Consider the following 15120-nt stretch of genomic DNA (forward strand, 5'->3'; position numbering starts at 1 on the left):
GGCATCTAGGAACCTTCTCTTCACATGTCTGAACCATCTCAGCCTCACTTTCCACATCTTATCCACCACATGAGCCACTCTCACCTTGTCCCGAATATCCTTATTCCTAATTTATCTCTCTTGGTATCCCACATATCCATCTCAGTATTCTTATTTCCGCTACTTTTAACTTTTGAACATGCGAGTTCTTGACTGGCAAAGACTCCATCCCACACAACATAGTCGGTCTAGTAACCACTCTATAGAACTTACCTTTAAGTCTTGGTGATACATTCTTATCACACAAGACATCAGGTTGTGAGCCTTCATTTTATCCACCCCTGCTCAAATACGATGTATGACATCCTCGCCAATCTTCCCATTACCTTGGATTATTGACTGAAGATACTTGAAACTTCCTTTCTTACGGATGACTTGTGTATCAAGCCTCACTTCCACTTCATCTTCATGAGTCATGTTACTAAACTTGCACTCTAAGTATTATGTCTTAGTCCTGCTCCACCCTAAATCCTTATATTCTAGGGTTTGTCTCTGGTAAGTGATAATTTTAGCCGTATAGTAATGCATGTTTGCTATATTATAGTATAATATCTAATTATAACGCATTTATGGTGAGTGATTGAGGGACAACATGAATTAAATAACTCAAATTAGAATCTAAAGGAGAGAAGAAACCAGTGCGCTCGGTAGTCCCACAGTGTACTTCGTAATCCATCTCGTGCAGCCCGCAAAAGTAGCCATTCCGGCCGCAAGTGGAGAAGTTGATGCCTTCTATAGCAGACACCTTGTATAGGATAAAATATGTTCATATTAAATGATTGCATGAGAAAGTGAGATGTGGAGCCAAAGACAGAAGACAAGCAGGTCCAAAGGCAACAATCTCGAAGAGAATGGTATTCATAAAGCCGAATTAAATAACCTGTCACCCAGTAGCATTTAATGGAGAATATTCTATAGCATTAAATGCATGGTCTGTTATAGAGAATATGGCATTCATTGCCTACCAATACACATTCTTCAATGACCCTCATAATTGTCATTTAAGAGGGGCTTGATCCTAGGACCTTGTTCCCTAGGCGCAACTATAAATAGTGAGCTCTACAGCCATTGTAAAAGACACGAATTTTCTGACAAAGCTGATACTATACTCTGTTTAAAAGCTTAATAATATTTTACCTTCTTTCTTATTAATATTATTACTGCCTCCAGAAGCTCTGCTCCTGGAATCAAGATCTTTATTGTCTTATCTCGATTTCAACACTATATTTTAATTTCTTATTTAATTTATTTATCATTATAGGATCAAATCAATTCACTTGTCTATAAACCACGTATAAATTCAACTGTATCGTTTTAGGGGTAAACAGTTTGGTACCCACCGTGGAGCTTAGACAGTTGTGTAATTGAATTGATCCTTGCATCTATTACTAACTTGTTTGATTCTTTGTTCTTAGCAAAAATCATAAAAAAATGGCAGATAACGATGTCAGCATCGCACAAAACGTTGAAGCCCAAGGAAATCAGCCTCAGCACGAAGATTCCATCAGCGATACTCGCAATGAGGGGGATAAGGCCACGCCGGTTCATGGCGAGCAATATCCACGACATGTTCTAGAGGAAACTCCTGATGCCGCTGAAGACGAGCACATCGTTGAAATAGTAAGGATCCTGAGGGAGCAACAAAAGGCCATTATGGGCCATCTCTCACGGCATGATCAAGTCATAACAGAGTTAAGGCAGGTATTGTCGGGTGCTTCCAATAACGCGAATGGACGAGGTCCAGTTCCTCCTGGTGCTCCCGCAAATCAACGCAGAGGGTCGATAAAAAACCCTGAGGGGCGAAGTCGGCTTTGACAGGGTCGGGGGGAACGGTAGCGGATCTGGTAACAACAATGAGTGTGATCCCTTTAAAACTGAACTCATGCAATTTACGAGTGAAATAAATGCTCGGATATATCAAAACTCCGAGCGCATCACCAATGTTGAAAGGACCGGACTCAAAGAAGTACACCCAATTGCTATTCAAACCAAGTGCGACACCAGAGTTGATCCCGAAGCGGTTCAAAATGCCAGATGTGCCGAAATCTGATGGAACTCCAGATCCTCAGGAGCATATAACCACCTATACAATGGCGGTGAAGGGAAACGATTTAGCTCCGCATGAGATTGAGTTAGTCTAATTGAAGAAATTCAGGGAGACCCTCACGAAGGGGGCCCTGACATGGTATTCGCTCCTACCCAAGCACTCCATAGATTCCTTCGAGATGCTCGTGGACTCTTTAATCAAGGCCTATTCCGGGGCCAGAAAGGTACCCGAAAGGCCAACATATTCAGGATTGCACAAAGAGAGTCTGAATTATTACGGGAATTCGTGACCCGATTCCAGAAAGAAAGGATGCTACTTCCGGCCGTACCAGATGAATGGGCAGCAAAAGCATTTACTAAAGGGCTGAATCAGAGAAGTTCTGATGCTTCCCGAAAATTGAAAGAATCTGCTCGAGTTCCAGGAAATAACATGGGCGGATGTTCACAACCGGTACGAGTCAAAGATAAGAATTGAGGATGATCAGCTCGGCTTCCCGGCGTCGGCCAAAGGTCGGGACCGGGAGAAGAATAAAGAGAAATTAAAGGATGATTTCGACACAGATCGACGGTCTTCAAGGGGTCAGTTTTTGCCTTATGAACGGGCCGAAGGACGCGGTAGAGGTTTTAGGTCCGCAGATAGATTCACTACCGATAGGAGAGCTGATCGCGACAGGAATAATAGATCATTGCAGGACAAAGAGACATGAGGTTCTCAAGATTCTTCCTGCCCCAGGCCTTCCAAATATAACTTTGACATCAGCATAGTAGAGCTGGTGCTGGCTATGAGGAATATTAAAGAAGCACGGTTCCCGAAGCTAATGAGATCTGATCTGTAAGGCCCCGTGAAAATTTTTCTAAAAATCGGGGTTCTGTGATGCCGGGGCAGGCGTAGAGGTTAATAATAGTAGAAATTCTTCGCGGTGAGCTTGCGAGTCGTCGTTCAGACTTTTGGATTGAACAGTGCGCTGGGGAGTTAAAGAAAAATATTTAGCTGCAGAGTGAGGCAATTTTTCTGGGTCATTTTGATGTCATTTTCGCGACCCATTATGCGACCGCATAACCATTTTGCGGGCCACACTCTTGTCACACAATCAGCCTTGGAGTTTTGTGGATGGAGGTTTTGCGGCGCATTATGCGACCGCAGAATAGGTCTGCGGGCTGCATAGTGACCGCAGACTCAGTCAGTTTCTTTCCAGTCTTGGCACCCAATTTGTGCGGCCGATATGCGAACCGCATATCCATTCTGCGATCGAATATGCGGCCGCATATCCTGTCCCGAGACTTCATTTTAGGGGTTTGTAAACCCGACCCTTCTTCGTTAAAACATATGCCATAGCCCATTTTGAGCACATTTCTGATATTTTTAGAGTGAGAGAGAGTTCTTAGAGTGGGGGAGTAACCTTCAACCTATTATCCATCAATTCTTGCTCAATCAGTAAGGATTAACAAAGGAAGTCTTCATCCTAAAGGTAAGAATCTATGTCCTAGCTCTCAATTTCGAAAATTTACAAAAAATGGGATAACTAGAGAGACAATTTTTAGGTGTGTGGGTTGTTGTCTTGCATGCATGTATTCTTGAAGTATGCAGGAAGGTTGTGAGCTAAAAATGATAGAGAATGGGTTGGGGAATGATGGAATCGTCCACAATAGGGCCTTAAAATATTGATGCACACCTAGTGTTTGATAATATGCTCAAATGAGCTAGAATCATGGCCATCTTCCTAATTTTTGGTCTAACTTGTTATATTTCTAAAATAGATTGAAGTTGCTAAGATTTCTAGAACATTTTAGAGTTTAAAGGAAGCTCAATTGAAGTATGTTGGCTAAACTTTCTCTCTTAGAATCAAATTCTATAATGTTCCTATAAGTTTCAAAGTATGGGTTGCGTATTAAAATGTTATGGCTTTGAATCGTATTTCAAATAAAAGCTAGTATTCTAAATTGTGTGAGAAAATCTCAGTATTCTTAAGACTCTTAATTGCTCATATGTGTACCTAAAGTCTTGATTGGAAATATTTTATTGTTGATAACCTATAAAGGCGGCTGGAAATGAAATAATTGAATTGGGGATATAGTGTGTGGCCAACGTGCCAAGAATTTAAGTTATGATTGTGGATGGTAGTAAAAATGATTTGAGAGAATGCGATAAAGAATATGAAATGAGCCTCGACTCAATTATTTAAAAACGATTTCGAAAATATAATTGCCTAAAAGCTTTTGTACTCAATTCTTGCCCATAAGTGGCTGCTTTAACTAATGCTTTGCTTTATAAATATATCCAGTGTGATTTGAGTTCTTACATACTCAGGTGTTGAAATTGTATATTGTCATTTCTGGGAAGGAGTATTGCAAGAATAAATGGTGTATTGATTGCTTATGAGTTTGATGTGTGCTTGTATTGCTGGTTGGCATGCCCCATTATTTGGGAAAAAGCCTTTTGTGTTTAAAGTTCCCATTACTAATAAATTTGAGTTATATGATTGCTGAAATATTATATATATTGATATTTGATGGTGATCTTTGAAATTGAAAGAGGTCAAAATGTGAAATATGAAATATAGCCACCGTGCCAGGAATAAAGAATCTTGTGAAAGGCCAAATGAGCCAAGGAAATATTGTTATTGTGAGTGTTTGGAAATACTAATAAGAATTTATACAATGTGAAAGATGTTGAGGTGAGTACAATTGTATTTATGTTACCTTTGTGTGCAAATCAAATCAAAAATGTTTTTGGGAGCATCATATCAAAACCGAGGAAGGGTGGGTCATAAGGCCCCCACCTGTAACTAAACGTGTCGGTATATGGGTGAATTGTGATTATTCCCCTTATTTGGGATAAAATTGGAATATTGGAGAAAATTGTGATATTATTCCTCTTAATTGGGAGGAAACTGGTAATAATTGTGGATTGGAAAAGTCAACCCACACTGCATATGTGGGAAGGCACCCTAGCTGATCGGGTGGAGATCGGACGCCATGTTGCGCACATGGTGGTACTACTCTTGGTAACAACTTTCTTTCGCATCACTCATCAAACCATATTATTCGTGGGGAGATGGCCTAGCCGATCGGGCGTGATCAGACTCCGTGCTAACAAAGACGGTGGTATATCGATGCTAATGATCTCCCAACCAAAATTGTATATGAAGTTCGTATTTTGAAAATTATTATGTTTTAACTGGACATTTGGATATTGTTGATTGTGACTTGTTGTTTCTAGGTGTGGTCTTTTATTAAATGATCATTCTATTTTGAAAGAGGACTTTTAGCTTTACATACTAGTACTATTCGACAGTACTAATGTCCCTTTTATCGGGGGCGCTGCATCTTTAATGGATACCGGTGGATCCACAGCAGGCGGCATTGATATGTGATAGCGGTACACTTTCTTCAGCTGACTTGGTGAGCCCCCTTCATTTCGAGGTCATGTATCTTTTGTTTCTCACGCACTGTGTTTTGAGGTATAGCCGGGGGCTTGTTGCCGGCATTTCTCTATTACTCTTCTATTGTACTTAGAGGCTCCGTAGACAGGTTATGGGTTGTGGTTGATGTTGGGAATTGAACTAGAAATGTTGGTATTTGGAAATCATGTTTTTTCATTAATTCTATAAACTCGTAATATTTTGAAAATTATGAATGAAGCTGCTAAAGGGAATGAAAAGAAGTTGTTAATAAAATCTTTTCAGTGTTTGATTAATGGAGTGCATTTCTTCTTTATTCATAGATGAGTTTGGGTAGAAGGTAATCTAACAGGCTTGCTTGGCCGGGTTCTCTCGGTTGAGCGTCGGTCGCGCCAGTTGACACGATCCTAGCCAAAGGGATCCTAATTTGTGGTGCGAATACCATGGGACCAACGGCCACCAACAGGGGACTGCCGGCATCTGCGCGAGGAGGTGGCGACGTTGTTAAAAAATGGCCATCTCAGAGAATTCTTAAGCGACTGAGCTAAAAACAACTACGACCGCAACCGTGATAACATGGAACCTTCGAAGGCAGGAGAAGATCCTCCACGTTTGACGATCAACATGATTTTGGGGGGAAACGAGATTAATGGTGTAACTTTTTTGGTGGCAAAGAAGACAAAGGTATCAGTAACCCACGGTAAGAGACTCTGGGAAATCTCTAAGGACGACATTACTATCACGGAGGAAGACGCAGATGGACTATTGTTGTCGCACAACGACGGCTTGGTAATCATTTTAAATGTCTTGGATTTTAAAATTAAACGTGTTTTGGTGGACCCAGGAAGTTCGGCCAATATTATCTAGTGGAGAGTGCTGGAACGAGCCAAGCTAATCGGAAGTATCATTCCAGCCATAAAACACTTCGTCGGGTTCAATCAGGCAAGCGTGACAACCCGGGGAGTGATCTTGTTGCACACGAATGCCGATGGGGTGATATAGACAATTCATTTCGAGGTAGTAGACGATGATATGTGCTACAATATTATCCTGGGGAGACCATGGTTTCATGAGATGAAGGTCGTGCCGTCAACATATCATCAATTGCTGAAGTTCTCGACTCCCGATGGAATTAAACAAATAAGAGGAGACCAGCCGACGGCAAGGGAGATGAATGTAATCTCAATTTTCGGTAGCAAAGGAAAAGAGCATGCAACATAGAAATTACAGGAACTGCACACCTGCTCCCGAGTAGAGTAAAGTCAACCAGGGAGAGGGTACGTCAGAATCCTACCTAGTACCACGATATTTCCAGGTACCAGAAGAAACGGACGCACCAAAATCCACGACGGAAGAACTTGAACAAGTCGTATTGTTCGAAAAGTTTTTGGAGAGGAAGTTCCACTTGGGGACAGGACTAAACCCCGAGCTCTGGTATGGATTTATCAAATTTTTTAAATTTAATATTGATTGTTTTGCGTGGTCGCATGCGGAAATGATAGGTATCCCGCCAGAAGTGGCCGAACTAAGCTTGGATCCCAACATCCCTCCGGTAAGACAGAAAAAACGTCCTATAGCTGAGGTCAGAAACAAATTTGTCAAAGAAGAGGTAACTCGCTTGCTTGATATCGGTTCAATCTGAGAGGTAAAGTACCCTGACTTGCTAGCTACATAGTAGTAGTTCCAAAGAAGAATAATAAATTTCGCATGCGCGTAGACTATAAGGGCTTAAATAAGACATGCCCAAAAGACTCGTTCCCATTGCCAAACATTGATCAAATGATCGATGCGACGGCCGGACACGAGCTAATAAGTTTCCTTGATGCGTACTCCGGTTACAACCAAATCAAGATGAACCTAAAGGATCAGGAAAAAACTTCGTTCATAATGAACTTCGGCACATATTACTATAATGTGATGCCTTTTGGGCTAAAGAACGCCGGTGCCATTTATCAACGACTCGTAAACAAAATGTTCGAGAAGCAAATAGGGAAAACCATGGAAGTTTACATAGATGATATGCTAGTAAAGTCTTTAAATGCAAGTGACCATCTTAAACACTTGCAAGAGACCTTTGACATCCTAAGAAAACACAACATGAAGCTTAACCCTGAGAAGTGTGCATTCGGGGTTAGCTCCGGTAAGTTCTTGGGATTCCTGGTATCATAAAGGGGGATCGAAGTTAACCCCGATAAGATTAAAGCCATCGAAGACATCCCAGACCAGTTATCAAGCGTGAAAGAGGTCCAAAGTTTGATAGGGAGACTGTCTGCTTTGAGCAGGTTCATTTCATGGTATTCTGAGAAATGCCATCATTTCTCTGTACTACTCTAAAAGAAGAACAACTTCGAATGGACCCCGAAATGTCAGCATACTTTGAAGGATTTGGAAAGGTATTTGTCAAGTCCTCTATTACTGTCAAAATCGGAGGAAAGCGAGCAACTGTTGATCTACTTAGCGGTCTCGGAGGTAGCGGTAAGTGCCGTTCTAGTTCGTGAGGATGAAGGTACGCAATATCCTATCTATTATGTTAGTAAAATTTTAACGGGAGCAGAAACTCGCTACCCACATCTGAAAAAATTGGCCTTAGCCCTCGTAGTCACTGCTTGAAAACTAAGGCCTTATTTTCAATGTCACCCGATAGTTGTGGTGACCACTTTTCCCCTGTGGAATATGCTTCACAAACCTGAGCTTTCAGGTAGGCTGGCCAAGTGGGCAGTCAAAATGAGTGAATTCGACGTAGAATATAAACCTAGGACTGCGATTAAGTCACAAGTTTTGGCCGACAATTTTAGTATGGGACTGTTACCTTTAGCTACCAAAAAAGCAATGATGGTGTCAGAATCAACATTAGGAGTTTGGACCTTGTTCAAGGATGAAACTTCCAATGTGAAGGGGTACGGGCTCAGCATAGTGTTAACCACGCCCTCGGGAGAAACCCTAAGGCAGGCCATAAGAACCGTTCCTCAGACTAATAATGAAGCAGAGTATGAAGCTTTGATTGCAGGACTCAAGCTAGCCTGGGGACTAGACTCTGAAGTCATAGAAGTCAAATGCGACTCCCAATTGGTAGTAAATCAGGTCTACGGGATCTTTGAAGCCAAAAAGTAGCACATGCAACAATATGTAGTAAAAGTCCAGCCTCTGCTCGCTCGGTTTAGGGAATGGTCAATTACGCACATCCCGAGGGAAGAGAATGCCGAAGAAGATGCACTAGACAATCTTGGATCATCCACGAAAATGAAGGGATCAGACTCCGGTACGGTCGTACAACTTATGCATTCGGCATTGCACGCAGATAGCTATTACTAGGTAAACGCGACCAATTTGGTCTGGGACTGGAGAAATGAGATCATTAACTATCTGGAGCACAGAAAATTGCCTGAAGATCCTAAGGCATCTCGGGCGCTGCGCACTAAAGCAGCTCGATACAGCTTCAAGGGAGGACAATTGTATAGAAGATCTTTCCAAGGCCCGTTGGCCCGATATTTGGGAGCTTCCGAAGCTAACTATGTTATGCGAGAAGTCCACGAAGGGATCTGTGAAAATCACTCAGGCGCAAATTCCTTAGTGTTAAAATTAATAAGGGCAGGATACTACTGACCCCAGATGGAACAAGACGCTAAGGCTTATGTTCAAAAATGTGATAAGTGTCAACGCCACGCATCGTTGGTACACCAACCAGCAGAACCACTACACTCAGTTTTGTCGCCATGGCCATTCATGAAGTGGGGGATGGATATAGTCGGTCTGTTGCCCCCGGCCCTCGGTAAGGTAAGATATGTTTTTATTTTAACTAACTATTTTTCTAAGTGGGTTGAAGTAGGTCCTTATCAGAAAATCAGCGAACGCGAAGTGGTAGACTTCTTGTGGTTGAATATAATTTGCGTATTTGGGATACCAAAAGAGATAGCCTACGACAACATGCCACAATTTATAGTCAGAAAGGTCACAAAGTTCCTTGAAGACTTAAAAATCAAAAGAATCACATCATCACCATATCACCCGAGAGAAAACGGTCAAGCAGAATCAACAAACAAGGTGATTTTCCTAAATCTCAAAAAAAGATTGGAAGCAGCCAAAGGAAAATGGACCGAAGAGTTGCCATGAATACTATGGGCATATCGAACAATGGCCAAATCAAGCACGGGGGAGACTCCTTTCTCTCTTGTGTACGGAGCAGAAGCCCTAATCCTGGTGGAAGTAGGAGAACCTACACTGAAATATTTTCGGGCGGACGAAGAAACTAACAATGAAGCAATGTTGGTCAAATTGGAGTTACTTGACGAACGCAGGGACTTGGCACATATAAGGATGGCAGCCCTAAAGCAGAGAATGGAAAGATATTACAATCGAAGAGCCAACCTCTATTATTTCAAAGTAGGAGACTTGGTTTTGAGGAAAGTAACTTGGAACACCCGGGAGCTCAACGCAGGAAAACTAGGTCCAACATGGGAAGGCCCTTACCGGGTTTCAGCTGTCACCAGGAAAGGGTCATACGAATTGGAAAATCAAGACGGAGTAAAGTTGCCGAGCAACTGGAATGTGGCACACCTCAAAAGATACTATTGCTGATTAGTCTCGCCTGTACTGAAAGTATGTGCTACAATCTTTTTCCCTTCGTCCAGTTTTTGTCCCAATTGTGTTTTTCTGGCAAGGTTTTTAACGAGGCAGCAACGGAAAGCATACTACGAAGGAAGCTTCAGCAGTATAAATAAGACCTTTAAATGACAAGGCATGCAAGCAACGAGCCACTACAGAGCGGTTAGATAATCTTTTGCTCGGTAGCAAAGTTCCTACCGGGAAGTAAGGTTTGCTATCGAGCAAAGATTACCCGACCATTCACAAGTGCAAGCCTTCCAGTGTTCAAACTAGCATTCTTCGCGTTCGAGCATTGGGGTGGAATGATATGAGGATACGACAATAATGACTGCTACGTCGACCGGGAACACAATACCTAGAAACAAAGTTGTATCATCGGGACGGGGGACTACGCAGCCAGCCCCGTAGAAACAAGTTGTACAAGTTAGCCACAAGTAATGGCAATTTCTTTTTAGCACAACGAATGCTTATGTACTTTTGAAAGTGGAAGGAATAAAGTAAAGTCCTTTTATTTTTATTTTTATCTTGTTTCTTGTCCTACCGATGAAATAATTTTATCATTTGAAAGTTAAACAAGTACTTCAAATGCTAGTGCCGTAATGAACATGAGACGTCCTCTTCAAGAGCACCGTAAACATAAGAGGTCCCTCTCTAATGAAACCCTCACATTAAAGGGTTGATTTCGGAAGAACTTATGCCCGGAATCCAAATACTATCGGGGAAAAATACACCCGAAGCCTCGCATATCTCGGCGTGGAAAACTTGTGAGAATACTTAAATAAAGAGAACGCAAAAAGAAAAACTTGTGCAATACTTAAATAGAAAGTACGCAAAGAGAAAATTTTGCACGATACTTAAACGAAAAGATGCTTCTATTTACAATAAACGTGACATAAGACACAAGTACAAAGATATAGGAAAGAAAAGAAAACAAACACTAAGCTACTACATCCCTGAAACCTGGAGGAAGAGAAGCATCTGCACCCTAGGAGAAGTGGGTGGATCCGCCACCGGCTCAATATCTTGGCCTTCACTATTTTGGCCTTCAACATCATCACCTTCTAGTTCCTTTTTTGTTGCTTGTTCTCTAACTAGGGACTCCGAGAAGAAGCACTTGCACCATAAGTAGGCCCGGAGACACCTGTTTGGGTGAAAGCCTCATGCAGTAGCCTCGCCGCGTCAGCAAGATCAGCCAAAACGTCCTCCTTGGGGACGACAACCGAGCCCTGGGGTAGACCTGAATTCAACAAGAGAGAAAGATTAATCAATTTTCCTATACGAAAGGTAAAAACAAGATGAGTTCGACTTACCATGATTTTTGGCTTTCCACCCATATTTAAGGGCCAGTTCTTTCCACGTGCAGGTCTCGGGTGTGGTGACATCCAAAATTTTCTGGATCCACTAGTCCAAGCCTTCAACCCTTGGTGGTGTCCACCGAGTTGCTGAAATAAGTGAAAGAAGAAGGGTTAGTAACAGTATGGGGCGATATTTAACTAGAAGAAAAGACAAACGGTGAACTTACAAGTACAGTTCCACAATTCCAGAAAGGATGGAGTCATGGCTGGAATGATGTCCCTGGTGGCAATGTCACGACCCAAATTTTCTCTCCGTTTGGGTATCGTGATGGCACCTAGTCTTATGGACTAGGTAAGCCTAGCAATAATTGAAATAACAACATTATTCAAATAGAATCTCTTCAATTCCCAAAACCGTTAGTACAAGTCATAATCTCTACAGAGTGTTTGCTAGAAAGCCTCCAAATACAACTGTCCAGAAATAGGAATAAACAGTGCAAAACAAAAACTTGAAGGTGACTCCGAAGCCTGCAAACGCAGCAGTAGGTTTACCTTGAGTCTTCGCAGCAACAGTCCACATAGCTAGCTAACGAACAAGTACCTGGATCTGCACAAAAATGTGCAGAAGTGTAGAATGAGCACACCACAGCAGAGCCCCGTAAGTATCAAGACTAACCTCGGTGGAGTAGTGACGAGGAACAGTCAAGACACCCACTAGTCTAATAAACTAAACAAGTATAAGTACATGAACAACAGAAGAATGATGTCTACATAAAGACTATGCAATATGGCTCACAGTACATTAATGGCAATAAGGAAGGAAACAACAAGTATTAGCGGAAATATCATGAAAATGACACAGAAAAATGAATGGAACACAACCTAAATCCGAAATCACAAATACAGCAAGGACAAGTAATAACTCAGCAACTACAACCACTTTTACATCAGGTTTTAGTCAACAACTCCATGAGGTACCGAACCTCGGACAAATCACAACTCACGGGTCTCAATACCTGAACCCTAACACTTGACATCCTGTGCCCTCATAACACCTCATAACTGCACTGACGACTCATGTGCCAATAGAGCCATTCTCGCATAGAAGGCATGTAAACAAGGGTGAGCATATATGCTCAACAATATCAAGAACACCTCTTATCCGATAAGAGTGCTTAACTACGTGCATGCTTGTGCAAGTGTCCTAACATAGTCCATACCAGCAAATAAGCATAAGGGAAAAAAAATAGAACAGACAGCACGTAGAATATTTTTCTCACAACTTTCACAAGATAAAGCTCACACAGGTAAATGTACCACTATACAAATATCAACAACAAGAATGCCCCCAGGCCATCACAAATCATCACAATTCAATTCCTGACACAACCCACCTTGTCTCGCCACGTGTGCAAAGTAAAGTAAATGCCCGCCGTGTCTCGCCACACATGCATAATAATAGTAACATAAATGCCCGCCTTGTCTCACCACACGTGCATAATAATGTTCCCACCTTGTCTCGCCACATGCGTAACCCACACATATATATATCCCACCTTTTCACGCCGCATGTGCAAATATCAATAGTAACAATAGCATGGCAGAAACCTCGTGCAACCCCATAACAACAACCGCACGGCAGAAACCTTGTGCATCACAATAATAACAACCGCATGGCAGAAATCTCGTGCGTCACCACAACAAATACAACAACAACAATGGCAATAATACAAAGTACGACAAGTAAATCAACTCAAGAACTCTTAAATCACAGGAAAATGTGGGACCAAATCACAAAGAATAACCATAGTAAAGAATGCTAGGCGTAAAGAGAACAACTCAACAAGGGAAAACTAATGTGTAGCAACGATCCCACAATATATACTTCAACAACAAGGAAGCTAACGCGAGTCAAATAATTCCAAATAAAATAAGTCGACTAAGATATAGGATATCTAAACTTCTTTTAAGGTTGAGGAATTACGAAGGATATTCAACAATACAATTAAGGACAAGCAACGAAAAAATAATCATAACCTCAATTAAGACTGAACAATTATAGGATAAGATAATAATAATTCCAAATAAAGATAAGCAGTTATGAAAAGATAGCATGACAATAGAGGAGGAAAAATCTTCAGTTAAGTCAAATAAAAGTCAAATATGCAATAAGAGTGAATTCTGAAAGCAATTAATTCTAATTAAAGCATGTAGAGATGAAACTAGCAAATAGGAACTTAATCATATCAAGAAAAACTTCATGCTCGGTGAATATAAGGACTTAAGAATCCTAAAAGGCCAACTTTTCACAAATAAGTCCGAGCACGCACTCATCACCTCATGTACATGGACTACAGTCAACATAGAGGACTCAAATCCTAAGGGGAAACTCACCCACACAAGGTTAGGCAAGATACTTACCTCAAAGAAGACAGACCGATACTCAAAAATGAACTTCTCGGGTGAAATGACCTCCGGACGGCTCAAATCTAAGCACAATAACTTCAAAGCACAAATAAAACTCATAAGAGACTATTCTGGATCATAAAGTCTCAATCTTTATCAAAATCTAAAAATCGGTCTAAAAGTCGACCCCCGGGCCCGCACCTCGAAACCCGACCAATTTTACAAAACCCGAACACCCATTCCGATATGAGTCCAACCATACAAAAATTTTCAAATTCCGATACCATTTCGTCCCTCAAATCATGATTTTTCGTTTTGGAAATTTTCTTCAAAAACTACCATTTTCCTCAACTCAAAACATAAATTAAATGACATAAACAAAGATAAAATCATGGAATATATAAAATTTTAGGTGAAGAACACTTACCCAGTCGATTTGCTTGAAAAACCCACAAAGAATCGCTCAAAACCGAGCTCTACAACTCAAAATATGATGAAAATGGTCTAACCCTCGATTTGAGAATATATTCTACCTGCCCAGGTATTTGTACATCACGATCGCGGAAGAAATGATGTGATCACGTAGAAGGAAAATGGTTACTGTCCAAAATGTGCTACGCGATCGCAGAAGGGCTTATGCGATCGCGTTGTGAAGGAATTATCTGGTGCCCAAAACCACACTTCGTGATCGCGAAGTAGAAGATGCGATCGCGTAGAAGGAGAAGACAGACTTCGGCGATCACGAACAAGGTCATGCGAGCGCGAAGAGTAACGAGTACCAGTGCTCAAAGCCAGGTTTCTACTATGTGAACATGATGGAGGGGATGCGAATGCGAAGAAGGGGAAAGCAGACCTTCGCCATCGCGAATGGAATCATGCGAACGTGAAGAACAATAATTCATTCTCCCCAAATTGCACTACGCGAACGCAGAAGAAGTGACACGGACGCGATTAAGGAAACCAGATGGCAGAAACCAGCAGTCCAAAAAAAAAATAGAAGAAATTGGCCCATAGCCCATCCGAAACACACTCGAGGCCCCCCGAGACCCCGTCTAAACACACTAACAAGTTTCATAACCTAACACGGACTCGCTCGAGGTTTCAAATCACATCAAACAACACCGAAAATACAAATCGCACCACGAATCGAACTTATGAACTTCCAAAACTTCCAACTTCGAAAACTCGTGCCGAAACCAATCTAACCAACCCGGAATGACGTAAAATTTTGCAGGCAAGTCTCAAATAACATAACGGAGATGTTCCAACTCTCGGAATCGCATTCCGACCCCGATATCAAAAAGTCCACTTCCGGTCAAAACCCCCAAAAT

This window comes from Nicotiana tabacum, chromosome 24 (genome assembly GCF_000715075.1).
Source record: "Nicotiana tabacum cultivar K326 chromosome 24, ASM71507v2, whole genome shotgun sequence".
Classification (NCBI taxonomy): domain Eukaryota; kingdom Viridiplantae; phylum Streptophyta; class Magnoliopsida; order Solanales; family Solanaceae; genus Nicotiana; species Nicotiana tabacum.